General features: G+C 49.8%; 1 protein-coding gene across 1 annotated transcript in view; it reads left to right on the top strand.

Annotated features, from left to right (window-relative positions):
• Positions 1–8,737: 8,737 nt before the first annotated feature.
• SPSB1 (splA/ryanodine receptor domain and SOCS box containing 1) overlaps positions 8,738–27,213 on the top strand; it is a 37,579-nt gene continuing 19,103 nt past the window's right edge. Inside the window, exon 1 of the mRNA XM_032201628.1 lies at positions 8,738–8,827. The gene's annotated coding sequence lies outside the window, so the exon portion shown is untranslated. The remainder of the gene's footprint in view (positions 8,828–27,213) is intronic.

Raw genomic sequence — 27,213 nt, 5'->3', positions numbered from 1 at the left:
GAGCAGCCAAAGCCCTTTCCAGGTGGAATCGCTCAGCACAGCGCCGGGTGCTGGAATAGCAGCCCTGATGGCACCTTGGGTAAGTCTCTGTTGCATTTCCATAGATGCTATCATCATAGTACAGAGCTGCTTAATAACATAAACTTTGTAAAGCCATAGTTTTAAGTAATCGACTCAAGATCTGCCAGCTGCAACGATGCTGCTGAACTCCAGCACGATGCTGGCGTCACATGCGGGGCCACGTCTCCTGTTTGGCCAGATCCATCCCACTCCCCAGGCAAAGGAAACCTCACCTGGCGCCACCCCGACACAAAACACACAGGCACGATGTGTGCCCTGGGCAAGGGAAGCTAGCAATTCTGTCCCCCTGCCCTGGGGCAGTAGGTGAGGCCTCATTCCCCTTCCCTGACAAGAAGATTTAAATCAGATGTTTTCCTGCTGATGCACAAAGGCTCCTTCCTCCGGCTGCAGTTGAAACACGAGGCTGTCTGCAGACTCCTGTGGGTTTTCAGTGGAGTCTCTGGGCTGCTAACGTAGCAGGATTTCTGAAGCACCAAGCCATGGGGGTGTTTTCAGTGTCCAAATCCTCTCCAGTGCTCTCAGGGATGTCTGGGTGCATTGCTATGGCATGTGTATGGCACTCCCAGATGCTGTTCGGGAGTGATGCTGAACAGCCCATGCATTTGGAGGTGATGTGCAGGTGAGGAGGCTTGCCAGTCATGTCACAGGGCTGTGACAATGTTGTCCTATCCAGGTCAGAAATGTTTTAATTCGAGTTTAGAGGGAGTTTTGTTCTAGTTCAGAGATCAATGCGTGTCTCTAAAGAGAGAGACTCCGAGCAGTTACAGCATCACTGAATCCTCCCCAGACACAGCGAGCAGGGGCAGGAGTCTTCATGCTTTTCAAAACAAAAATTTTTGGTGCTGTGCTTGACATTTCCTTTGGCCGCTGTTAAGGGCAACCCTTGGAAGGATTTGTGCCTGCCTTATCAGGGATTTGTTTTACTGCCATCCTTACAACCAGGTGACCTTAAAAGGGGCACTGAGGGAGACGGTGGAGGGGGTGAAAAACACGACATTTCAGGAGGCAGAGCGATCCCGAGGCAAGCTGCCTCGTGAGATGTCTGTGGGTAATGTGAATCGATGCAGCTCGCTCCAGCCGCTCCCCTGCAGAGGGCTGGCACGCCGTCCTGTAGCAATGCAGCACTGGGCTCTCCCGCCAGCATCGCTGCAGACTGCGCCCGGCCGTGCCCTCGCGCTGCTCCCTGCGGCGGGACACGCTGGCTCTGTTTGACAAATTGCTCTACCGAGAGGAATTTCCCGCAGAAACTATGTCCTGGTGGCGCTCCGAGCAGACATCGCCTCATTTTTTCCTTAAACAGGGCTCCCTTTTTGTATAGGCATCTCCTTATCCACAAAACAATCTGGGGCTTGTGTGAAGGGTGTTTGGCTCTGAGCGGTGCTGCTGAAACGAGACCTGCGCACACAGAGGCAAACTGTCGAGCAGGTTCTCTTTGGTGGATCCCAGCCTATTTTTAACAGGGTTTGGATGATTTTTTGTACATTGCTTTTCTTACATCGGGCGTATTTTATGAGCTGACGCAGTATCGTGTGCTTGAAGATTCGGGGGAGCTCCCCCCTGCTGCCTGCAGAAAGGAAAAGGATTGGGAGATGGAGGGGATGTGGGAGCTCAGATTTGTGTCCCTGGCTGAGCCAGGGGACATGGACATGGGGGACTGGGGCTGCAGCTGGCACCACACAGCTTACCTTCCCTGAAGGAGGGAAATGTGGGGTCAAATGCTAAGGAAAAGCATCTTAAAAAAGCAGCAGAGGTGCGGGGAGAGGGAGAAAATACGAGGATGAGCCCCAGTGCCCTCAGCCTGCCTGGAGCATGCACATCCCCCCTGGGATTGTGCCTGCGGAATGGAGCTGATGTTAAGCAGCTTGAGCTGGGAAAAACAAAAAGCAAAAAGGAAGGAAAAACCATAGGTGACTGGGATTCTCGTGACTGTGTGGTGCCGCTGGGCCACGGTTGGCAGCGGGGAGCCGCGGGCAGCGCTCTGCCCTGACTCACTGCGGGTGAGTCACCTCGCTTGCCCGAGTTCCCCTTCCCTCTCGCTGTGCAGCAGTAGTAAATCAGCAGCCCCGTGGGGATACGAGATGTTTGGAAGAGGCTGGAGGAAGGCTGCTGGAGGAACGGAGAGCTGACAGGGTCCCTGTTGTGCGCGTCGAGTCACGTTCATCAAGTAATATCAGGCAGAGTGCTTGCCAGGGAGCAGCAGCAGTCAAAATCTTTTCAGCACGAAGCCAGGGCCTGTCCTCATCGCTATGATCTGCTGCAAGCAGATGCTGCCTGGCATCGCCTTTCCCAACAGCAGCAGGACCGAAGCGCCTGACAAACAAACCACCCACATGCTGCAGTGTTTTGACTTGCAGGAGGATATTTCTGTGGATGCTTTTCTTGAGCTTCCCCTCTGGAGTGTGTAGGTGTCTGGAAAAAAAGCAGGGAAAAAAGCAGGGTGCTTCGGAGGAGAGCGTGCCAGCAGCAGAGGGTGCTGCTCGCTCAGGCTGCGGAGCTGCAGGCAGCAGGATCCAGCCCTGTGACAGAGCTGCTGCAGGGCACAAGCACCCAGAGGTTGGGAGTTGCTGCAGGGTGCAGGCACCCAGAGGAGACCTCCGAGCTGGGGCACAGCCAGCTCTGGCAGCCTGCTCGCCCCCTGAGCTGCTCCCCAGCTCCTGCTCCTCTCTTATCCTGGATGCTTCCAGTTTGGGTTCATGGCTCCCTTTCTTTTCCTCATCAAATTGGCCAGGAGCTAATTTTGTGGCTTCTCCACTCCCACTGGCTTCTTGTGCACAGGCTCTGGCCATGCACTCGGCCTCCCACACGCAGGAGGCCGCAATGCAATGAGCAGAAGGAGCACTGTGCTGTGCCCTTTTTTGCTGTTGGAAGGGCTGATCCAAGTAAAACTGGAGATTTGGAGAACTGGGATTTCTGCAGAGCATCTCCTGCAGCCAAGTGCTCCAGAGTTGTATATATCCTGTTCTTTAAGGCACCCAGCACCCTGAGCTGAAGCAGAAAGGCAGAGGGGCAGTGGCAGGAGACATCACAGCAGGCCCCTGCTCACCTGGTGAACGTGAAACACTCTGTAGGCTTTCTGCAAAATACCTGGATTCTAGTTTGTTTTTGAGAAAGGGTTTCCTTTCTTTCCACAGCCTCATTTATTTGTGTTATAGTGGGCAAAGTGTTGTGTTGGCTGAGATATGCACTCACAAGAAGAGATTAATGAAACGGAAGATGACTTTTCTTTTTTTCTTCTGCAAAAGGGCCCCTTGGGGATGCCTTTTTTCCTCCTCCATCCCACTCTTTTACTCCTTTTTCCACTGAGCCATCTTCCAGCTGAGGAGGGCCCGCTGATTGTCCTCTCAGCAGGCTTGGCAGGATTTCTACCTCATGGGGTTGCTGTTTTCACAGTCTCTTTCTCTGTTCTGCAGCACACTGGGTTACTTTGGCTTTGTTGCTGTACATTACAGACACTCATTGTTCCCTATCTGTCGCATTGTCTCCCTCAATTCCCACAGGCAGAGCCTGCATGCAGCACGTACATGTTTCCGGGCAGTGTTTAGTCTCTCTCTGTCTCTCCAGGGCACAGAAAGCTGCATGTTTGCTGCCTGCCTGTCTTTATACTCACCCCAAAATGCAAAGCAATTGGATTCCCTTTTTTTTTGATGCAGCCTGCCAGCCTGCTGCTGCAAGGTTAACGTCAGCCAGGCATTAAGCACGCCTACAAAGCCTGCACCAGCCCGGGTCTGTGCTCTTAAGAAGGATTTTGATGCTTAACTTCAGACCTTCAAAGGGTTCTCTGTATCAGGAGGCGGGTGCTCGCCCACTCCCAGACCCCATGGCTAACCTACGACACTGAACGCTGAGCACCAAAAAGGAGACAAGCCAAGTCTTGTCTTCCCCTCATCCTCCTTTAAATAATCTTAGCATAAATTCACAGGGATGAGAGCTGGAAAAGTCTCTTCTAATCCAGACTTCATCCCCAGTTAGTTTTCCAAACAGGCTTAGAGGGATTCCATTTGCAGGCCATAAACACCAGCGTTTGTCAGCTACCCCCCTCCGCCACTGTTTGCACTGCTGTTTGAAACGTAGAGGGTATTCAAAGCAAGCACAAGAAGATCAGTGATTCCTGCTCCTGAAGGAAGCAGGAGAGTCAAATATTAAGGAAATAAAGGGAGACAAGATTCTGTAGGAGCTGTGATCTCATCTGGCCAGGAGCCACCACAACGCTGAAAAGTTCGGCTTCAGCACTTGTCACATCTGGTTTCCTCCGACCTCCCTGCTGCCATTATCCCCCTTCACCACCCCACCTACCTTCCTTCTTTAAAGGATGGGGATCTCTGTTAGGGCAGGAAACCTTTGCACAAGCAAGTGTAAGACTGTGAGATAGCCTTCAGACAGAGAAGATCAAGCTGGCAGTGAGAGAAAATGCCCCTTTGGGGTCATCTGCCTCGCATCTCAAAATACCATGTCAGATCTTCTTGCTAGCAGCCAGGGGACATCCTCTCTTGCTGAGGATAAAGCTGCAGCATGGGCTGTCAAATCTGACTCCTTTCAGTGCCGAGATATGTTTCAAACAAGATTTCTTGGAAAGCCACCTTCTCTTTTGGTTTGTCCACAGGCTTTACGTGATGCTGGTGCTAACAGGCTGTACTTCCACAGTGATTCAGCGGAGTGGACACAGCAGCTTTGGGTAAACTAAAACTGGCTTCTATTTACAGGATGGGTCAATAAAGGATCCGCACAGCCATATGGCACTTGTAAACCTGCTGTTTTGCCAAGCTTCGATGTGGTTGCCTCGGTATGAACGGGAGATGAACTTAAGCAGCGTTAGCTGTGGAACAAAATACTCTGTTGCCATGGGTTTGTTCTCATGCGCTTGTGTCCATAATTGGAAGTCACATAAAGAAAAGAGGATAAGATAATCCTGAGCAAAGCAGCACTCACCGCCTTGGAAGTGACAAGATGATTGCTTCTCGTGGGAGAGGAGCTGCAGGCTCACCTGGAAGGGCAGCTTAGCTTTTCTCCCCTTGGTTTAACATTCCTCTCGGGAAAAGGGCCTAAATTGCTGCAATATTTCCTTTTCAGGCTTGCTCTGGTGTCTGGAAGAGGCTGCCTGCCGAGGCCCGGATGGGTTAATGGGTATTACAAAACCAGCCCACGTCCCAGGAGATCTGTCTCCCATTCCTTAGGCTGTCACAGGTCCCCTGCCTGTGACCTTGGGCAAGTCGCCTCTCCGTTCGAAAACAATAATACTCCTCTACTAGTGAGGGATGTAATGTGCTCTTGGCAAGATAAGCGAGTGCATAATGCGCCACATTTTGTTTCTGAAGATATTTAAAGAAGTTTCACATGGAGTGCAGAGACATACTGTAATCTCAGAGTTGGAAAAAGCAATTGTCCGAGGGCACTGAAAGGCAGTGGACCAAGCAGAACGGGCCCGGCCCTGCCATGCCTGTCCCTGTTTGTTTGATACTGGCCTACGTGTTATGGGCAGCTTTAATAATCTAAGCCTTAGATGCCTTAGAAGACCTTGCTTTTCGCGCAACACAGATATTTTGCCCTTTGAAAGATTCTTGGACACCCAAAATAATTAGCTTTTTTTTTTTTTTTTTTTTTTTTTTTTTTTTGACATTTCAAACACAAAACCCGCTGTCTGTGAGGAAGAGGTGGAGTGAAATCACATTGTGCCTTTTCCAGCTCATCTGATCCCAATCTTTTCCTGCAGAAGAAATGTATGACGGCTCATAGATCCTTCCTTCTTGTCCTGAGCAGCCCTGTATGGATTTAGCCGAACATAGTTGTTCCCACCTCAGCTGCTACGAGAAGCTGGCCCAAATTTTAGCTCCTGCAGGCCTCTTTCTCTCCACCCTGAACAGGGAAAGGTTAGGGGAACCAACAGGAGGCTGAAGGAATCACGTCACACCTCATGTTTTTCTCCTCGCTCTCTGCTTTTCCTGCTGCCTTGGCAGAGGCCTAACCTTTCGTACCTCGCTTTCACCATTCGGGCCTCGAGCAAGCGATACACTCGGTGCTGTGGCGGAGTCAGCGCAGCAGCTGAATTCACAGGCAGACTACAGCCTGCTGAGTTTCCTGTACGGTTCTCAGACCTCATTAACATCTTTCTTGGACCCAGCGATGACATGTCTGTGCTGCTGCAGAAGGTGCTCATGCTGTGCTGACCATTTAATACGCCCTGGGGAGCTGCGGTGAGGCGGGCCAAGGAGAACCTGCTTTCAGAGTCACCATGAGCAAAATCTTGGGCTCCCATCAAGACCCTGGCCTCAGCCTTTGCTCTGTTATCCCCTGCAGCACAGCAGATGTGCAGGAAAGGTCTTGGGACAAGAGGAAATTCCCCCATCCACATGTCTTGGCATCAAGAGTTACTGTCAGCCAGCTAATTAGCAACTGCCTTCCTAGATGACGAATCCACCTTAGCCTTTGCCCCACTTCCACCAGTCAGGTTCTCACGTTACAGCAGCCTCCCACCTTGGCAGTAAGGAAACAAAGCCTTCAAAGTAGGTGTACTTTAGTAGGTGTAGTAGATTGATTTACCGTAGGGGAGAACCTGGCCCACAGAGCTCTGATTCTGAGGAGCTTTGGAATTTCCCTAGACAACGCTCCAGGTTGTCGTGCTCTCCATTTTATGCCTAGGTGATACGTTCCTCTAATATCTTTGGCACAGCCAGAGGAGACAGGAGAAGCTTCTAAACAGTGGAGATAACCGGGAAAACTCTCCACAGGCAGGGATGGATGCACACAGAAAGCTGCAGGTGTGCCCACAGAAAGCACCAGAGCCAGTTTTCAGCACCAAAATCCTTCCTCTGCGCACTCCAAGAAATATTTACAGGGTCTGCGGTGAGTACAGTCCAACTGCCAGAGATCAGGACAGTAACCTGCAGGAAAAGGGGGAGATTTGCACAATACACTTGCGGGATCATTGCTCGGTAAATTCTTCTGAAGTTACTGGGGAAAATTGACTCAGATGGCAGCAGGTCTAGGTCAAAGCAAAACAGTTTTGAAAAAGCTACTGAAACACCTATCTATTTACCAGGAAACTTCTCCCATTTCTATCTTGCCGAGTGTGAAAGGACCTATTTGTGCTGTATCTACCAGCTCCCTGGTGTTTCTGGTCAGCTGGAGTAATAAATTTAATGCAATGTGAATGTGTTATTTAATGAACCACAATAGCTGGCACAGAGCGACAATCCCCCAAGGAGTTCAAAATATGCTTAACAAATTAGTGCCTCCGTCCTGCAACGACACGAATGCACACATGAACTACTGCCCCTGCATGCATCGCCCCACGGAGCACAACGGGATTATTTCCTTGCATTGGCAGGGGTGCTTTTGACTGCATGGCCAGAAAGGGGTGAGGAGGGGGTTGTTAGCAAGCTACCACACCTCAGCCTTGGCATTGCAAGGTCCTAGGGAAGATGCAGGCTTCTTTCTCCTGACAGCTAGGTGGGTTCAGCACCCTTCCGACCCCATTACAGGTCACTGAATCCCCTGCTGTGAGCACCTCGCTGAATAAGGAAGCCAGCAGTGGGTAGCGTACAGTCCCTGGGGCCATGCAATTTCATCTCCACCCATCTGCAGCTACTCTATCTCTTCCTTGTAAGCACTGCTCTTATGTTGCAAGTTGTGCATCGATGCATGGCCCCCGAGATGTGGCAAAAAGCCTGAAGCCTCCCCAGAGATCCAGCACCTCTGCACACCTGGGAATCGCCTTCCTCACCGCTCACCTCCTGCAGCCCCTAAGAAGGAGCACAGTAAGGGGAAGAGCGGCTCAGTATCCTAATTAGAAGGTAGGTAAGGAGGACACATTTATGGTTAAACCTTGAATTAAGGCTGGGTGCTGCAGAGGGGCTACAGCAAAGATGAAAGCAAAGCCCTCTGGAAGCAGGGACATACAAAGGAGGATGCACAAATGAACCCCACTCCCCTTTTCAGGTGTGTCCCAAGACCAGTAATGATGAGAAGTGGTCAAGGCCCGTTGCTCATGTCCAATCCCCCAGACTATAACTTTGGTGTCTGGCAGGGGCACTCGGTGTGTCTGGGCTCGGATGCCACGGTGCCACCCCTAAAATCATTCATGCCATTTCCTTCAGCTCTTGGGTGGTCCTCAGAGCCCTCGCCTGATTTGCACCAGTGCGTGCTGCAAGCTGTGTTGCTACACCCTCGTTTTGTCTGGGAATACCAAAAATGAATCATCTCAGAGGGACATCGCTGACTCAAGATTTGTCCCCAAAACCCGCTTTGCGCACCAAGCCTCCAAGGCACAGAGTCAACGGGGCTGTACTTCCTCGCTTTACTCCGGTACACAAATCGATCCTTGTTAAAAAAAAAAAAAAAAACTCAGACACGCGTTGATCGGAGCCTTTGCAATGCAAATATCCCAGCTCGGCCTCAACCGAGGGCCGAGCCCCCCTCAGGGAGCCGCCGCTCCCCTCCCTGCCCGCCGAGGGGCCGCCGCCTCGCCTCGCCCAGGCCCGGGGAAGGAGGGGACGGGGGGGACGCCTGACGGGCTCGCAGCCGACCGGAGCCGGGCCCCAAACGGAGCCCGGGGGCCGGTCCCGGGGGCCGGGGCGGTGTCGGGGCGGATCGGGGCGGTCTCCGGGCGTTATTTGTGCCATGTGACGGCGGGAGGAGCCGCGGCTGCAGCCTGCCCGCAGCCCGCCCAGCCACGGGCGCTGCGCGGCGCGGCCCCGGGAGCAGGCTCCGGCGGGACCCGGCGCGGCCGCTGCCATGGGGCGGCCCCAGGACGGTAGGAACCGGAGGGGGGGACGGTGGCTGTGGTGGTTTTTTTTTCCTTTGGGGTGGCGGCTACCGAGCTCCTGAGGCCTCTCCCTTGCTTCCTTCCCTTCCCCATCCCTCGCAGCGGGGCGCTGCTCCTCGGTCAGCGCGGGCTGCGTGGAGCCGGTGCCAGCTTCCCGAAAGATAAATTAATATATATATATATATTTTTTTTTTTTAAAAAAGCAAACACTGGGCTCAAACCCGGCTTGCTGAGCCGGGGGTGGAGGTGCTGAGCCAGGCTCAGCTGGGTGAGGAGGTCGGGTTGTTCGCTCGGTGCTTGCGGGGCTGCTTTGGTGGTCTCCGGAGCAGGGGCCCGATGGATATCGGGCTTTTTTCCTACACAAACCCCTTGGTGATGTGATGGGAGCTCGGGTAATGCTCTATTTGAAGTGCCTGGTGTTGCTGGAAGAACAACAGGAGTGTGCTGCCTGCTGCTGCTGCTACAGGATGGATTCAGGCAGTCAGGCTGGTGAGCGGCTGTGGCCATACCCAAGCAGAAACCTGTGAAGCGAGCCATTGCTCGAGATAAGGAAGTTTACAAAATGATTATAAAGATGGAAGTTTGCTGCCTTGGAGATAGATTGGCTTTTCTTTTCCTGATAGCGATGCAGGAAGAGTTTATGACCCTTTTGTCCCAGGAGCAACCCTTCCCCAGCTGGAGAGCTGGATGGGGTCAAAGTACCGATCTCAGCCCAGGAGGGAGGCAATTTCTGCGGTGAGTTGATAGGGAAGCTGCTGGGAGCGTGGTGGGGCTGTGCTACTGTTTACCAAGCGAGTGGCAGCCCTGAGAGGCACTTCACTGGCTTCTGGAGGAGCCCTCCCCGGCCAACCCGCTGCTGGTGCGCCCGTCTCCTCCCTGCTCCGTCAGTGTGCCTGGCCTCCAGCCCTGTCATGGCTCTGGGGCGTTGTGATGATGGTTTCGTAAAGCCGTAATTTATTCTCCCCCCCTCCTAGTTGTGCTGAAGACAAGGGATGAACTTGAGCAGCGTATTCCTCTGGGGGGCATTGTGTTGTTGCAGTGCAGCAGCAGCAGGCTTTTGCAGCCGCTCGTGGAGGTTACTGGATCGCGCTGTAATGGGACTGAAGTTTGTTTGTAAACTTACGTTAGAGATGTGGTTTTGTGTTCCAGGAACTGGCTAGCTGAGATGTGCTGTGTCTGTGTGGAGCCGGATCGCTGCAGCTGGGTCTGGGATGTGGAAAATGTGCTCTGCTTGCTGCTCTCTTGTCTCACCCTGGCCTCCTGCGTTTCCTTTCCTCAAAGTGAAAGCAGCCTGCAAGGGCTGCTTGTCTCCTCAAATCCCTCTTGTGAGGGGTAATTAAATTCATGAAGTCACCTGAACTACGAATCTGTAGATAGTGAGCCAGTCTGCATGCTGTGCCAATCTTTATGATTTGAGTGCAGACTGCTGACGGTTAGTCTTCACATTTCAGTGTTTCTGAAGATCATATGATGTGGAAGAGAGCATGCCCTGTGGCTGAGGTTTGTCTCAGTCAGAGATTTTGTGCCCAGTGCCACTGAATACACTGGAGCTGGTCCCTGATAGCCAGAACAGGCTGGCTGGCTCTGATACACCAGTGTGAGGTTGTATTTACAGTTTCGGGCTGAAGTGTACGTGTACTGACTCAGTCTGGAGTCAGGGCTTGTGCTGACAAGGGGAGTGAGGATTGACTGTGTTGGCAGGGAGCATCAATGAGATGACCTCAGCTGGGATGTTCAGTGATCCTCCCCTAGCACAGCTTATCTCCCTGTCCTATGCAGGGAGGCTTCTGTTAACTAGTGGAGTGATGGTAGCATTATAGCAGTAGAAAAACAGCTTATAGAGCTGCGTGGATGATACCGATGAGGTCTGTTTTAGTATGAGTTGCCTGAACCTTGATCGTGCTGAAGGCTGGCGTATGTGGCTGGCTGTGAAACCTGCTGCCCCGCTCCTCTGCGTTTGCAGGCATGTGACACGAGCTAGCAAACTGATCTGCTAGCACAAGATAGGAGTTAGACATCAGCTGCTTCCAGGCAAAGCTGCGTAATGCCTGCAGAATAAAAGTGAGTAAGTGTCTGAGAACCAGGGTTACCAACCTGTGGTCGCTGGACCGCTTTGCTGGTGGTCACCATCGATTGGGTTGATGTCAAGGTGTTGACTCACTTCCAGTTACTACACAGTTCTGAGCAACGAAGACCTTCCCTTGAGTTACTCTTCCATGTGAGTAATTGCTGCAGCTGCCTCTGTTTCAATAAATAACTGCTGGGGTGGAGGGGAGGGGAGCGCAGTTGTCCTTGGCAGAGATGGGGTATGTGTTACAGGAGATGGCCAAACACTTGGTAAACTGCAAGTCTGAGGAAAGCCTAGCTTCAAAGTTCTGGTTTCCAAGCTCACGGGTGCAGGCTGGGGAGACCACAGCTAACAGGCTTTCTTCATGGACTGCTAAAGCAGTGCCACTTTTTTTTTTTTTTTTTTTTTTTTAAAGGAAAAAGGGAAAGTGGTTGTTCATGGATTCACTAGCAGCTCTGCACCACTTGACCCTATTAGGTTTGGGAGCTCCTGAGCTACAGTAAGTCGGCCTGTTGGGTTAATCAGGAATCTTTCTTCCCCCGATCATGTTTATGGGTGAAGCAGGGTCATCCAGCAGTCTTGTTGGGCAGCTGAGTATGGTAGGAGACTGAAGGAAATTGGCTCTTGTGAATTTCCCTCCCAAGGGATGCTCTTGTGAGGGGAATTAGTGAGCTGTAAAACTTCAGAATACTGCATTAAAGCTCAAAACAGAACAGGAAAAAAAAAAAGCTTTGGGGCTTGCTTTTTTTAAAAACAGAGCAAACCCCTGTCAGGTCCAGATGAGAGGTGCAGCAGTGATCTTTAGAGCTCCAGTCTGTTGTAGTGCTGTTTTGGGCCAAAAAAGAACACCTGTTTCTGGCTTATGGGTAAAGGGTGGCTTTTAGCAGTTGAGCTTGTTGATTTGTTCCCGGCACTCCCAGGCTGGGAGCTATTGACTTTCTGTTTAGTAAATGCACATACCTGTCTAGTGCTGCGGACTGTTTATTGTGGCTCAGGGGAAAAAGTGTTGTAACATTTGGGAGGCAACAGAACTGCCTGGTATTGCTGCAGCATCCAAGAAAAAGCTTTAAAAACAAGCATAAATATTGAGACATCTGAAATTACCTCTGACTCAAGCTGTTCAGGGTATTGACAGCTGTGCGTGTCTGCCTAGGCACGCCTTTTTCTTAGATTAGGGGATCAAAGGGGGTGTGGATCAACCCTAAACCAAGCGGAGTCTGCTCCTCTTCAGTCACCCACTGAACGTAGTCCTTGTTCATGTGGATGCTCAAACATGAGGTCCTAATGGCTTGCAGATCTTCTTGCAGAACTAAAACTTGCACACATCGTGTCCAGAGGCAGGGGAGATGCTGGCTGCTTTGCCCAGGCTGCAGCTGATAGTTTCAGAGCTCTTCTGACTTCCACTTTGGCAACTGCCAGACTTTGCGTAGGGAAGTGTGAGAAGTGCCTGGCTGGGATGGGTTTGTGCTGTCTGCTCAGCGTGCTGTTGATTTATTTGACCTCTTGATACACAAGTGCTGTGTTTTGGGTGAGATTGAGGAATGGGAATAGCTTAAAAAAAAAAAAAAAAGCTGAGATAAAGCCAGCTAAGGGTTCTTGCTTACTTCCCTGTAAGTATAAATCTTCCCTTTTTGCTGGTCTGGGGATATGGGTATGAGCCATCCACATCCACAGTTTCTGAGCTTCACAAAACAGTATTTGAAGTGGATAAAGTACCTCAGCTGTGAAAAGACAGTTAGTGATACAGCTTTTGAGCTAGTTCAGAGTTGATCTAACATCTTAAAGTCTAATATTTCCTTTCTGCAGCCACTTGTCTAACTGCTAGGAAAAATCCCCTCCATGCTCTGGGGTCTGCTCTTGCCTGCAGGCCTGTGCCTGTAAGGAGTGTGGGTTCTGGAAACGGGGTCAGCCACCCAGCAAAAACCCTTCCAGTCCAGCAGAGCGAGGGGAAGCTCAGGGATGCTCGCAGTGCTGTGTGATGGAGATGTAGCCCTGTTATATACACATGGCTTTGCACCTGGGAGGAGTGTAAGCCAGGCTGTCTGAAGGCTACATGTTGTATGTCTGCTGCTGCTTTTCTTCTTCTCATAGCTGGGAGGTCAAGAGCACTGCTCCCTGCTCTGGTCCTACCCTCCCACCAAAGGACAGGCTGCAGCACTGAGCTTCTGCTGTGTCCCTGCAGAAACAGCTTCACGTAAGTGTCACGGGGAAGATGTTTGAGAGCACGCAGGTGGGTGTCTGTCAGCCTTGCTGTTTCACTGACCTTGTTCTGTCCAAGCTGTCTTTCCTGACAAACTTGCAGTGCTGTAGTAAACACTGATGCATGTGTTGGTTAGGTGTTTGCTTAGCAATTCTTTCCTGGCTCAGTTAAAGGCATTGATGTTCTTGGTGGCAGTGACACCTTGCTGCTGGTCAGTGACTGGAATAACTGACTGAGTGCTGATGTGCCAACGAGTTCCTGTGTGCCTTACAGGCAAGGCCTGACTTCCCTCCCTTGCAGTCAGTCCAGCTGGATGCCACTTTTCCTTCTTAAAATATGAAGGCTTCGTCATGTCAACCAAAGCCATCTGTTGCAGGCAGAGCTTTGATCCCGGAGAGGCTCAGGAGTGACTGGTGCTCTGGAGCTGCCCGTCTGGAAACAGCATGTGGCTGAGGCATGTTTTTGTACTGGGACCGTGGTTTAAATTTTAATTCTGGGTGTTAATCGAGTATGGGAGCTACTTTCTTTGGCAGCTGTGGGTGCCACAAGCTGCCTCAACTCTTCGTGTAGCATTTCAGGGGTGGAAATGCAGGCAGCCTCTCCCTGATAAGATAAATGTGGTGTGAGCTGGATGCTGCTGTGGTGTCCACCCCACTTGGAGGGTGAACAAGGATCCTGCAGGACATCAGCCGAGCTGGATAACGTCCTGCTCTTGATCTACAACTGAGTAAAACCGTCCTAGTGCAGGCAGCCTTTGCAGATACCCCTTCTTTGGGCAGAGTATGGAGAAAAGAGTGGTTTCTTTTAATTCTTTGTGCTCTGGGCACGGACCACTGGCACCAGCAGTTGCAGCTACAGGCTGGTGAGCTGGCTCTGGGTGCTGCTCCATGACTGCTGGGGACAGCCCTCGGTTGCGTGCTGCCATGCCTGGGATCCAGAGCTTCCCAGCTGGTGCTCGTAGCGCTCTGTCAGGGTTACGTGTGCCCCGGGGAGTGTGGTTTAGAGGGATGAGCACAGGGCTGCGAGCCAGGGACAGCTGTGGGCTAATCCCTTCTATACATCTGGCTTGATGTGTGGCCTCGCTTCAGTCACTGAATGTTTTGCTCGAGGGTTCTTCTAGAAAGGCAGAAAAAGTAACATTTGTCTTATATGCTTACCTTTGGCAGGGATGGATGCTAATCCCAGGTTTTGTTTCATGGTCTCTACCCCGTGGCTTACACAAGCAGTTGGCATTGGGTGGAATTACGATGCTGGGATGGGAAATGTCCTCCCTACCCACAGGTAGAAGTGCCCCGGCTGGGAGCAGGGTGCTCAACATGCCGCAGGCTTCCTGTTCATCCCCTGATGATGGAGCCTTATTTCTCTTCTGTTTTTCTGCCCTGTGTTTAAGCAGGGCTGAACTTCAGCTTTAAGGAAGATTTTTGGATGAACATCTGACCTTACTAGAACAGTCACCTGTCCTTGCCTTACTTCTTCTTAACCCTGGAGTCTCTTTCACTAATGCTTGTCTACTTCTGGCTCTGCTGGTTTTTCTCTGCTAGAAAATGTGAAGACAGACTTCGAACCGGAGCAGCGCTGCTACTGGATAGCAGTAAAGCTTTTAACCTGCAAAACTTCCCCTGGGAGCTGAAAGCTTTTTACCCTTACGGAAAGGAAAACACACAAACATCTGCCTGATTTCAAAGTGAGAGCAACAACTGACATGAGAGTTTTGGGGCGGAAGGTGGTAATGTCTGAATGTGGGGTTACCAAACATGGGCTTTTTCTTTTAGCCTGGGAGGGGAATTTGATGAAGCTTGTAAGTTGGAGCAGCTGTGTAGATGTTCGTTTCAAACTGCTTTCTTTGGATAGCTGGTATGTTATCATGTCAGGAATCTGTCCCGAGGAGATCCCGGATGGGGCCTTGACACCATAAATGTACAAAGGCACTCGGTTGCACAAAAACTACAGAAACAACTCTAGTTCTAAAGAACGTGAGCCACTGATGGTAAACAGCCAAGAAAAGCAAGCAAGGGCTAAGGCCAAGCTGTTCTCTACATGAGAAGGCTGCATCGGTCTCAGATGTTTAGAAATCCTTAGTTTAAGCTTTTGGCAACTTCGCCGTGGAGAACTTCTGGTTTGAATGGCCTGTTGGAAGTTAAACTCTACATTAAGCAGAGATGTGAAAAATGCCTGGATTCCAGCTATGGTGTCCTGAGGCTTGAAGGATGTTCTGGAGTTTGCCCAAGTGCAGTTCTTTCCTAGACACCCTAATTCATTGTCATGTTGTGCTTCAGGAGCCCCAGGTCGGTAGGGATGTAGCCTGGGGAGCTGTGCTGCAGGGAAAGAAGCAAAACTTCTTTGTGAAGGTAATAATAACCCTTAAAATGCTTCCAGTCTTGGTCCATGCTATGGAGGAATCTGGACACTGGGTATGTGGTATGGAGGGGCTGGTGCTGTGCTGTCAGCAGTTCTGCCTGGGGCTGTCTTTGGCCAATTTTCCATGGCTATTTAAAGACTAAACAGCTCATCTTATCGAACCTAGGTGGCAAGGGAGGGATTGCTTTGTCCTGTTCCAATCCTGGGGCGCTGCTGGGTTCGGGACCTGAAGTTTCAGGTGGGGCCCACGTCAATAATTCCCTACAACATCAGCTGAACTTTGACAGTTAGCACCGATGCACTAATTCTGTAGCTGCTCGACACTTCCTAGAAGAAACCTGTTGCTATTTCAGCTGAAAAGAGATTTGGGGTCCGTATGAATCCAGAAAGCACCTGGTTTGTCAATGTAAGGCTTGCTTTTATGGGCAGGGAGTAGAGCTGTGTGTTCTGGGGTTACGTGATGGCAGGAGCTGCTGCAGGTTGATGTGTGCTGTTCCTACCCTTGCTGTCACAGCTCCATGGTCATGACTTGAGGGCTTGGCTTCCTCTCCTTGTGTCCCACACAGCCTCACTGCTAACGGGCTGGGGTTTTCCATGCGGCGTGTTGTGCACTTCCAGCTGGAACAAGATGGAGCTGGGGGGTGGGAGTGAATCAACCTAATGAATGTTTCTTTTCTGTGAGCCAGCGCCTTGCTTTCCTCCCTACTACATAGCAGCTTTCTTGGAGTGCCGTGTCCCTCTTGCAACAAGGCTCAGACAGACATTTCTAAGTGGTTTCAGCCTCAGACTTGGCTCTGGGATTGATTCAGGCACATGCATCTCTTAGATCTTGCTAGCACAGCTTAGCTTGCAGCCGAGGAGGAAAAGGGCAGAAGGGCTGCACACATGGCACTGATTCCAGCAGGATATTGCTGTAAGGTTAGGTATGTGGCACGCTGTCTTGCCAGCGTTCAGCTGCTGCTTGCATTTGTACGAGTTAAAAAGGGGGCTGCTAATCTGATGGGTAGTGGCTGTGAGCGTGGGTAGTGGTGAAAAGCCAGGGGAGCGGAGGCAGAGCAAAGTGATGTGCTACCAGTTGTCCGGGCTGTGGGCCTGACTTGCTGTATGTTGGTGTTTGGGAAGAGAAAAGGGGCAAAGTTTGTATCTTATGGTTATTAATGTGAGCTTGCTTTTGCGGCTGAGAATCATCCTGGAATTTGGAGACGCTGCCCTCGGTTTATCAGCTTCCAGATGCGCTGGAGGAGCAGTGTGCTGCTGAGTAGTTAAACTTTCTGACCTGTTTGCAAGAAGCAGACATCGGAGGAACGGAGCTCCCCTGGAAGGCTGATTCTGCATATTTCCACAGCTGAATCTCTCCTGTCTTATTGAGGTACTGGGGTTCCTCATGTGCTTCTGGTCCCCTGGGGATCAGGAGATGGAAGGTGTTGCCTTGCACTGAGACTTGTGGAGGGGCAGGTCGCATGTGCCCACACGGGCCTGGATCTGCACTTCTGGCATGAATCACATCAAAACTCCAGGCTCGATAGCTGAGTGATCAGGCTGCTGCCCAGCTTGTGGACCCTGAACTGGATCTGCAAGAGGCACAGCTCTGTGTCAACACGTTAAATGGGAGGGGACACCTGACTGGAGTGAACCTGGAAGGGGCTGTAACCCACATCCCCAGGCAGGCTGGGGTTGTGCAACTCCCTTCGTGCTTGCTTCACAGCCAGGGCAGCGCTGCTCCATGGGGGGAGGCTTGCCAAGGGTGCTGTGCCTCTCCTGGGTGGCAGAGAGGCCCAGATGTTTACCTGGGAGGATTTCCAGTGAATCTGCAGGGTTTGGGAGCTTGTTGGTCTCCAAAGAGAATTTTGCTGCTAGGTGTACTTGTGTACTCACTTGGTGCTTTCTAGAAGGGCTTTCTGCTCTTTAGGAATTGATTTAGTGGTGACTCGTGGTGTACTTTCAGCCTTTGCCCTTTGCTGTAGGGATGCAGTTGTCAGCATTCAGTGTTTTCTTCCCAGCCATTTGGCTGGGTAGAACAGCTCAGCTTGCTGCCGTGGGCACTATCATATGGCAGCGTGCTACCAGTGGGGGTAAACAGAGTTTGTTGACTGGTGGGATGTGTGCAATGCCCCTCGACTAAACTTAGTAGGTAGAAACACGTTTGGGCTTTGTGCTGGGGGTGGCGTGGCTTCTGGCATGCATTTAGGAACATGCAAGAGCAGAGCGTGTGGCTCCAGCTCAGCTGAACTGTGTTTTTGTGGGATAAGTGCTCCAGCACTTCTGCGAAATGGGAGCAGGATGACTGGCAATGGTTTCGCTATTGCTGGGAAGAAACGGAGTTGAAAGGCTCTTAGTTTTAAGTGGGAGTGGGAAGAGCCTTCCTGATGCAGGTAAGACCTCAGGGGGCACTGGAAGTGCTGTAGACCATCTATTAAGACAGATGGCAAATCCCCCCGGTGTGGTTGAGGTAGGAGAGTTGCTGTCAATCTAACAGTCATTAAGGTGAGCAGGAAGGGTAGTTCAGTACCTTAGTACATGTCTGGAGCAATGCACTTACATGTTACCAGCATTAGGTTCTCTTCAGACCTTCACAAAAAAAAAAAAAGCCAGTCCCTGGTCTGGATTGCTCTCGAAAGAGCTCTTGGCCTCATGGCGATCCTTGTTCCAAGGTGTCAAACAGCACAGCAGGAGGCCCACCAGTGGCTTTACTGAGACAGCTTTTATGCTAACGGAGCTTTCCATACCCTTTTCCTCTCATTTTAGCATACCTCAGCCACCCACAAAGCAAAATGGAGATCCTGTCTGACCCATGGCTGTGCTGCTGAATGGGTGTCGAGTGGAAGTTGTCATTGTCACCGAGGGGACAAAGCAAGTGGCCCAGCAGGTGGCAGTGGCGAAGGAGGTGGCTTTGCAGGTGGCTGAGTGTTTCCCTTTTTGTCTGTGAGTCTGACAGAGCAGCTGGGCAGGCTAATTAGTACATGCCTGCATGCATTTAGCTGGGGCTTCTGTAGCCAGCTCTTTCGAGCTGTAGGACGGTGTCACCAAAGCAGTGGGATTCTCTGCGGGGGATGGCTGGAAGGTGAATTCAGCTCATCTTCTCGCTGAGCATAGGAAGTGGTGGTGAGGGTAACAAATGACTGTAGGAATGAAGCTGCAAGGTGAGCTTGGTCTGGTGGGAGGCTTGTAAAGGCAAAACGCTGGGTGTGGTGGCTGTAGTTGAATTTCTAAGCATTGGATGTCCTAGAGAGCATGCATTTATTCCATGTTTGGGTGGCTGTGGTGCGCTGAACAGTGGGTGGCAGTGGCCACCTTATTACTCTTAAATTGGTGCTTGTGCATAGCAAATCTAAGCAAAGCTGTAGGAGCCATCCAGGCTCCTTAAAAGAAGCAAGGACCTCGGTGGCAGCTGAAAAACAGGTGAACACACTTGCTAAATCTGGTCTGCCTCTGCCAAAAGACAAGCTCAGATGTTGAAGGGATCTAGCAGCTAACACAACCATTTGTTTCTAGAATTCTTAGTTGCTAAACTCCAAAAATGCAAGGCAGCCTCTCTTCCTGCTTGTTCTTAGGTATGCTGTGTCTTGAGAACAGATCTCTTGATTGTTCCTGTAAGGTTTCTTCCTCTCTCTCTATACTTCTTAAGCTCTTTTAATGTGCTTCAAACTCGGTTTCCTAATTGGAAACTTTCCATTGATGTCATGGGAGCTTTCTGTGGCCCACATCAAATAGTTTGGTTCACCAGGAATTAAGTGACTGTACAAATGTTTATATTAAACACTTATTTAGAAGGCAGGCTGATTTATGAGGACCTATGATGACTTCGGTATGTTGGGAGGATAGGTCGGCTGTACAGGCTTTTGTGTTGCCTTTGAACTCCAAAAGTTCTGGCAGCTGTTTCATGCCCAGATAAGACAACTCAGGCGTGCTTACATCTAATCAACCTGCCCCATCACCAGCTCTTGTGCTCTTTGCTATCTCTGGCACTGCAGAGGCTTTTTTTTTGAATGGTTAACCTTAATGGGAAGGACTCAGACAGCCACGTCTGGAATAGTCCGAGCAGAAAGCTAGCTTAATTACAGGTACTGGAATCTCTGTTTTTGAGAGGAAATCCACAGTTTAGTCTGCTGAGAAGCCCTAGGGAGGGAAGGAAGAGATGGTGAACACGTGTGATCTTCAGACTCTGCTTACTCAGGCTTCTGTGGTGGGGTCAGGGTGCTCAGAAGCTGGAAACAGAAGGGATAAATCCTGTCTTAGCATCACCCCTGAACAGACATCGGATGCTGAAGAGTGGCCACCTCTGTTCTTCCCTGGGGATTGTGAAGGTCTTTCCTTTAGGTTAGGATGAAGCACGAAGGTTACAGAACTGACCTACTAGTACATGATGTTTAAGGAACCTTCTTAGCAGTAGATTGTCTTAGCAGGTAGCTGAACAAAACCTCTAACGTGTCCATCAGTCAGCTTTGCAAGACTTGCTGGATTTCATTGCCACGTGTACTCCCTGTGGAATGAGCAAGTCCAGTCTGTGCTTCTGAGATGGACTTTATGGAAAACTTCCCCTTCTTCCCCAAATTCTGCCCTTCCCTTTGCAGAGGGCAGAATACCTTTAAAAAAAAACCTTTATGTTTGAACCAAAATTACAGGAAGAGTGAGGTTTTAATGTCTGGAATTAAGCTCAGCAGTGGGCGGGATCTTCTCAGGGTTGTTGCTTGGCCATGAAAACAGGGTAGCTGCTTCCTACCTGAAGGAGGAGATTACATTCCCTTTACATAAAGAAAGTTCACGATATCTTTTGTGAAACTGATATTGTAAGGGTTGTCATGGCTGCTAATTGCAGCCTTTACGTGTGCCAGCGTCATGTTTGATGTAACTGTTGATGATGCTGAGCTAGGAGGCTTTTTTGGAGGAGGATGACTTAGGACATCTGTTCTTGTGGTGGGGCTGAAGTTGGACTGCTCCATACAGGGCTTCATCTTGTGAGTCTGGATGATGAAACTAAAATGGCCCAGAGTAAAAACTCCATCTGCTTTCAGGTATTATCTGAAAGGATGACATTTAAAGCTGTTCATAATCAAAAAGCCTGTCCAAATCTCTCTTCAGACAATGCATCTGTCTCTAGTAATATATCCTCTGCATGGTTCAGAGCGGGAGTGCTCAACCAGTTGTTCCAGTTGCTTGTGGTGAAGCAACTGGTGTGGACTGTTAGTTCGTGCCTGCTCTTACCACACAGAGGTGCTACCATGGCGTAAGGCAGCAGCGTTGGACCTACTCACACAGATTTGCTTCACTGCTCTGAAGTAAATGATCAAGGTGCAGCTTGATGTCAGCACGGGGGTGATGAGGAAGCTATTGAAGATATGACTTGATTTACAGAGCATGAGAGAGTTGAACTGTTTAGGAATGCGTTTCAGAGGGTGGCCCAGTCAGACAAATTAAGGGACAAATTCCACTGCCAGATACTGTGGGCACTAACCAGAAGAGAGGCAACTGTGTGGTGTTGTAGCTACGTGTTGCTAGTTGTGCTTTTTCACCAAAAAAAAAAAAAAGAGCAATTTGTTCTTTATTACCATGACTTACTTCCAGGAAAAGTTGTTCTTGGATATCTGGCCTCCCTACTGTGCAGATGTCCTCTGAAGGCAGCACGTGTGTATCTGCAGCCACCGTTTGCACCATGTGCTTTATTCCATTTCACTTTAGTTCTCTGCTTTCGCAATGTGCTTTATTCTGTTTCACTTTGGTTCTCTGCTTCCAGATCAGATCTGCCTAGTTCCAGTCACACAGGGACACAGCTTCAGGCAGCCAGGCTAGGGGAGCTTTCGAAAGTTGCTGTGTTACGTGAGGCCTTTCGCAATGCGGAGTGATGTAAAACGCCAGATGAAGCTTTTGGTAACCCTGCTTATCTCCAACACCCATAGCAATTTCTAAGGACCCTTTCAGGTAATGGTGAAAGCAAAACATTGCATCATGTTGAGACTGTGCCCAGCTGCAGCCTTCATTCAGATGTGCGGTGTCTCTCTTCCTAATTATGGTATGTCCCAGGTCAATTATATTTAAACACAGAGTCCAACCGTGTCATTAAATTTTTTTTGGCTAATGACAAGGCAGAAATCTAGCGAGGCATCATCCCAGAGTGCTCTGCTGTGGGGAGTTGCTGTGTCTGTTCCAGTAAAGCTGGCAGTGTGAGCTGTCTCTTGTGTAATCTGTCTGCCAGGAATATCCTCTTAGTTCAGCACTTTGAGAGCTGCTGTGGGATGGCTTTTGCTTGTGCATACAGTTGTCTTCCTGAGCGTGCCGCTGGAGTGGTTTGCTAAATGTTGACAAATGTCTCAGCGCTAGCTTGTTGCATATCTATCTGGCTATCTCTTTGAATTTCTGCTCACATAACCACTGTTTGAGCTGCAGAGCTCCTGGCAGCTGCTTCGGGAATGAGGTGAACGCATCTTTCTAGAGACTGGCAGCGAGCTGGGTCAGGCGGAGTGCACCGTGTTGGCTTCTCTTGGCCTGAGAGTTTGAAGCAATTTAAAGGTTAGGTAAAAGGTTTCCAGGTTAGCTGTAAGCTGATCAGGGAAGGGGTAAAAATCCATCCTTGCCTTGCAGATATCCTGAGCTGAAGTAAAACGAATGTGTGCGCATGGTAGGCAGTGTAGGTAGCCAAAGCATACACACAGCCCTTAGATTCTGCAGCTCGTGTGTTAGCTCTGCATTTCACAGATAGCTGGGCCAGGAGAACAAGGTAAAGCAGCTTACATGAAAGCTGTCTCGTCCCCTACTGATGCTTGCACCAAGCTTTAAATGTGTGAAGTTTTTTTGCTACTAAACAGCAGCAAACAGTCCTTTCCCACCCAAAACCTCAGGATGGCAGATCAAAGTGGCTCTCAGAAAGGCTGAGTCTGCGTAAGACATCTGGAGGGACTTGTCTCAGAGGTGCTGAGGAGAAGACAGAAGAGCAGAGATGCTCAAATGTTGCTCTCCCTGTTCAGATGGTGTGAGCAGAACACAAGTGCTCTCTGCCTGGTTTCTTTCCAGTGGAAGCCCATACACCACAGCATGGCTTTACAGCATGGAAAAACACGAGGGAAAAAAGGTTGCCATCCCCTGCCCTGCTGCATCAAGTGCCAATAAATCCAATTAAAGCTTGTGGAGATGCAGAGCTCAGTTGATGTGCCCTCGATGCACTTCTGTGACAAACCTCCGTGCCTCTGTGGTGCTGTACAGGACTGGACTTGAGCACAATGTCTAAAAATTTGTATTATATAACCAACTCATGACGATCCTGACTTGACTCTCTGCAAGGAACAGACCGTTCTAGGCAGACAAGAAATGCCAAGGCTTTTTTCCTTTCTTTACTGGCTGGCTCGCAAGCCATTTATGCCAAAACATTCGGGAGGCGTTCTGCCATGGTGTGACTCTGCTTCCTTTCTGCTGAGGGAGATCCCTAGGAAACTGCTTTCCCTCTGGAGGCTTGGAGGGGAAGAGGGAATTGAAGGCTGTGACGGGGATGTTGTGGACTTGAGCAAGCCAAGGTGCCTGATTACACGGGGCAGCAAGTTTGGGTTTGTCTGGGCTCTTTGCATCAGCTGGCTGTTGCAGCAGTTGGAGAAGAAAAATTGCATCTTCCGGCTATGCTGTTGGATTTGGGAAGGGTTTTTCCATAGCTTTTATTATGTTTTAAGGCTTGTTGTTATTCCCAGATCAAACTTGAACAGAAAACATAAGCCTGCTGCCAGTTTTCTGTCACAGACACCTTTTATCTTGCATTCATCTCTTCCAAGCAGATGCTGCTTTCATTTCTTTTGCCTTTCTTGCTACAAGACTGAAATTAACAGCCCTTTGATGCAGGGCGAGAAAAATGTATTTCAAAGCAGAGTACCTAGTGAACTTTAATAAAACTGTTTGTATTTTGAAGGTAATTCTGCATTCCTTTGAAACGGATCTGGGAGATGTTTGAGCCCTGTTTGCTCAGCGTGTGGATCCCTCCTTGCCTGGGATTATTCTGTCTGGGAGGGGGGTGCAGGTGAAGCTGAGCTCCTTGGGATGAGGCTGTGCCTGGAGAAGAGGCAGATGCTGATGGGATGCAGTGTTCCTGCAGATGGTTTTTCTTCCAGCTCTTTACAACAAGCTGCAGTGCGTGGCTGATGCCATCACAAGAGTGCCAGCCACAGCTAAAGGTAGAGCACAGCAGGGGGAAGGAGCAGAGGAGAACACGTCTGCAGACCCTTCTTGTGGCAGGGAAGCAACCCATAGCCTGTAGCCAGACAGCCTTCTTCCCAGTCCACCCTGCCCTCCCCAGCCTTCCTGCCTTCAAAGCCTTGCATTGAGCGTGAGGTTTGTGTGAACATCCAGCTTCGGGCTTTCATCTTTTCCACTTAAAAAGATGAGCTCTGTTCCTGTAAGGTGGAGTACTTCCTACAGGGCGGTGTGGCTGAGCCCTGTGCATGGGGAGCATTGTTTTCAAGGGGCACGTTGGCCCCGTGCAGGGAGGGCTGCTGGTGAGTGAGGCTGAGCCACAACGTTGTTCATGGAGCTGGTGACTCTGGGAAATGGAGAACTCCTAAATTTAAGCCTGGATGGCTTGGCTAGCAGTCAGGACACAAGAAAAGATGTTTCTGATGTCATTTACCATGTTCTAAAAGCTATCTGATGCAGCAGAGGCACATCTAATACACGGGTTATGGTTTCAAGAGCAAATTTTAGAGTAGAGGCAGGGGAAAATACCTGCTAGAAAAAGGTAGAAGCCAGGCATTTTTGGAGATGAATTGCAAAATTCGTTTTTTGGAAGTGATTATGCATTTTGTCTGCCTGGACCAAAAAAGCTTTTCTTTGCAGATAGGCAAATGCTGATGGTGTTAAAGAATTTGATGGGCTTTGGGGTTAGGAAGCCTCAACTTGATTTAAAGAACCTGTGATAGCTGTATGAACTCTCGCTTTGGATGCACATGCAGGGGTGTTGACTCTTGAAAACATCCTTTTGTTAAGCGAACAGAACTGTTTTCTAAACAGTCTATGAAAAAAAAAAAATCACTTCCTCAGTGACTCAACTGTCTCCTCGTGAGGTTTTCATCTCCAGCAGTGACACCCTCAGTCTCCACACACCTCAGGACAGGAAAGACCTGAATTTATAGCTTGAGTAAGCTCTGAAAGATCTCCAGGGTCTTTATACATCATGATGTACCTTCATTCTTCTTTTTCAACACTCAACGTGCCCAGGGTGAAGGAATCTGGGTAAATATCGTAGAAGGCTGAGGTTTTTTCCTCCATGTGGCAAGGTAAGACAAAGACCTGTGAACTCTTTAAACCTGTGCTTCAATTGCTTAGTGATTCACTGTCAATTAAAGGCTGTACTACGTGTACTTGTTCAGGATTTATTTGGCCAGGGGATTAACACAAAGTTCAGCCTGAAACTGGCTGATTGAACTGGAAAGACTTGACGAGGGAAGAAGATGCATAGCTCGAAGTGTAAGGAAGAGTTTTCTCCTCATGAAGAGAGTCAGGCATTGGAGCGGGTTGCCTAGAGGCTGGGCAGTCTCTGGTTTTGAAGGCTGACCACAGTAAGCTGGATCAAGCTCTGATCCTGCTCAGAGGAGGAGATGGGACTGGAGACCTCCTCAGGTCCTGAAATCAGCTTGTGGAGGCCTCTCGCTGGGTGATACCATTGGAAGAAAGTTAACTTTGGGAGGTGGGTAAGCTGTTTATTTAGTTGATAGGCAAGGCTTATACGTACAGCCAGGCTGTAACCTGGGGGTTTTGATTGTTTATTTCCTGGGGAAGCTGCTCTGACAACCTCTTACCATACATTTCTGTTCTATAAATCACACCAAGATGCAAATGAGTTACTTTTTTTTTTTTTCAAATCTCAGCATCACCGCTACCACTTCTAAACTCTGATTTAAAATGTGTGTAAGAAACTTTCTTCCAGCCTCCTCTTAATGTCACAAGTAAGCTACAAATCAAAACTTGCTGATTTCAATTCCTAACTACTGGTGTTGCTGCACAGATAGAAGTGGTGAGCCATTTTTGCTTGACAGTAGTGTTGTTTCCTTCGGAGCAGGCTGTCCTTGGAAGGATACCAGTGGTTCTAGGCTCTCAAAAGAGCCAAACAAGCTTGCTTTTTCTTCTGAGTCCATCCACAGGATCAGGAGGATTTCTATAGTTGTCATATAGGGCTTGCATTGTCACTGTGAGCGTTGGTTCTTGGTCCAGTGCTGTGTCTCAGACTCCTTCAGAAGCTCACTGCAGTGCTGTGGGCCAAATGATGCAGCCAGCTCTTGCCAGCTGTTTTGTCACCTCTGGGATTCTGGAAAAATACGGTAGGAGAGACAAAACAGATCTTTAGGGAGATGCTTTCTGCTCAGTATTGTAGAAAATGCTCACATCCCTTGAATCCAGAGGACAACAGATCTGAATTGCAGGATACAGCAGAGGTTAATGTCAGGTGTGCCTTTGGAAGGCATTTCTTCTCCCAGGCAATCCTGCTCAAGGGCTTAACAGCTTTGTTATGTGATGTTTAACAAGCCAAGATGAGAAATGACTGCTGCTAAACTGCAGGGCTTCTTGGCTGGTGACTTGGTTTGACTGTGACCTTGTGAATGTTACAGGTCAGAGGAGCATGGCTAGCTTCAGCCTGGGACCTGCTGGTGAGAGAAAGGATGGGAGAGGAGCTGCTCCGTGTGCTGAGGCAGGCTGCTGGTTGTTGCACTGCATCCTCTGCCTTCTTTCTACTTGAAGCTCTGTGGATGGGGTCGTGCTGTAGCGTTGGTCACTCGTAGAAGGATGCAGGCGGTGCTGTGCAGAGATCCTTCGCTGTGTGAGTTAGTCGCAGAGTTCCACAACTTCATTCTTGCTTTTTCATTGTTATGGTGTCTGATAGGGTTAGAAAATTTCAGTAAACTTGTGAAATCCTCAGTCAGAAAGCCCAGTACAGGCTGAATGCAGCCTGTACAAGGGAGGACAACAGGGATGAGCTTGGAAGTAGGCTGCTGAATGTGAAGAAGAGGATGCCAGCTGTGGTGGCGAGGATGGTAATGCAAAGAAACTGAAACTGGAAGAGAAAGAAAAGCGAACTGCCTTCAAAGTCAGGGAGAAAGCAGGCTTTGGCGAGGAGGAGCGGAGTGCTGTCCTGCTGGGTGTTGTGTGCTGAGCCTTGGAGTCTTGTCTGTAGTGTGGGCAGCTTGGGGCATCCTCTGTGCTCCTGCGTGCCTTCACCTCTTGCCCTAATTCCATCCCTGTGATGCAGTAGGTGTGCCCTGCTCTCACTCAGGGCACTTTCCCCTGCTGGTTCCCTGGTAGGCTGGTAGCAGCATCGCTGCCCATCCAAGGGGAAGAGAAGCAAGTGAGGAGGTGCTGTGCTGCAGTGATGCAGGGATGGAATGTGACTGCAGCTCCAGCAGCTCCTGGTGAGGCTTCGCTGCTCCTGGATGTCCTGCTCTGTCCCCATAATTTCACAGAGGACAACCTTCTGTTTGTGGTGCCATGGGAATTTAATTCCTTGCTCAAAGGGAGCAGGGATCCACTCTTGTCATGGACTTAGGGCTTTGTTCCTAGCGCGTGGCCCAGATTTCAGCTCGTTCGGTAGTGCTGCTCCTCAGCACCAGACACTTGCACAACTTCCCCTTTGGCATCGATGTATTTGATGTAGATTTGTGTACTGAAGCTTCAGACAAAATAAACCTATTTGAGGGCAGCAGGCTGAGTAATCTAGTGCTTGGCAGCTGCTCTGCTGCGGGGATTTTTGCTTTACTGTTAGCAGTGCTTGTGACATCTTTAAATGAA

The sequence above is a fragment of the Aythya fuligula genome, chromosome 21 (genome assembly GCF_009819795.1).
Source record: "Aythya fuligula isolate bAytFul2 chromosome 21, bAytFul2.pri, whole genome shotgun sequence".
Taxonomy (NCBI): domain Eukaryota; kingdom Metazoa; phylum Chordata; class Aves; order Anseriformes; family Anatidae; genus Aythya; species Aythya fuligula.
Note: the sequence above shows the minus strand (reverse complement) of the source record. Positions and strands in the feature narration are given on the sequence as shown.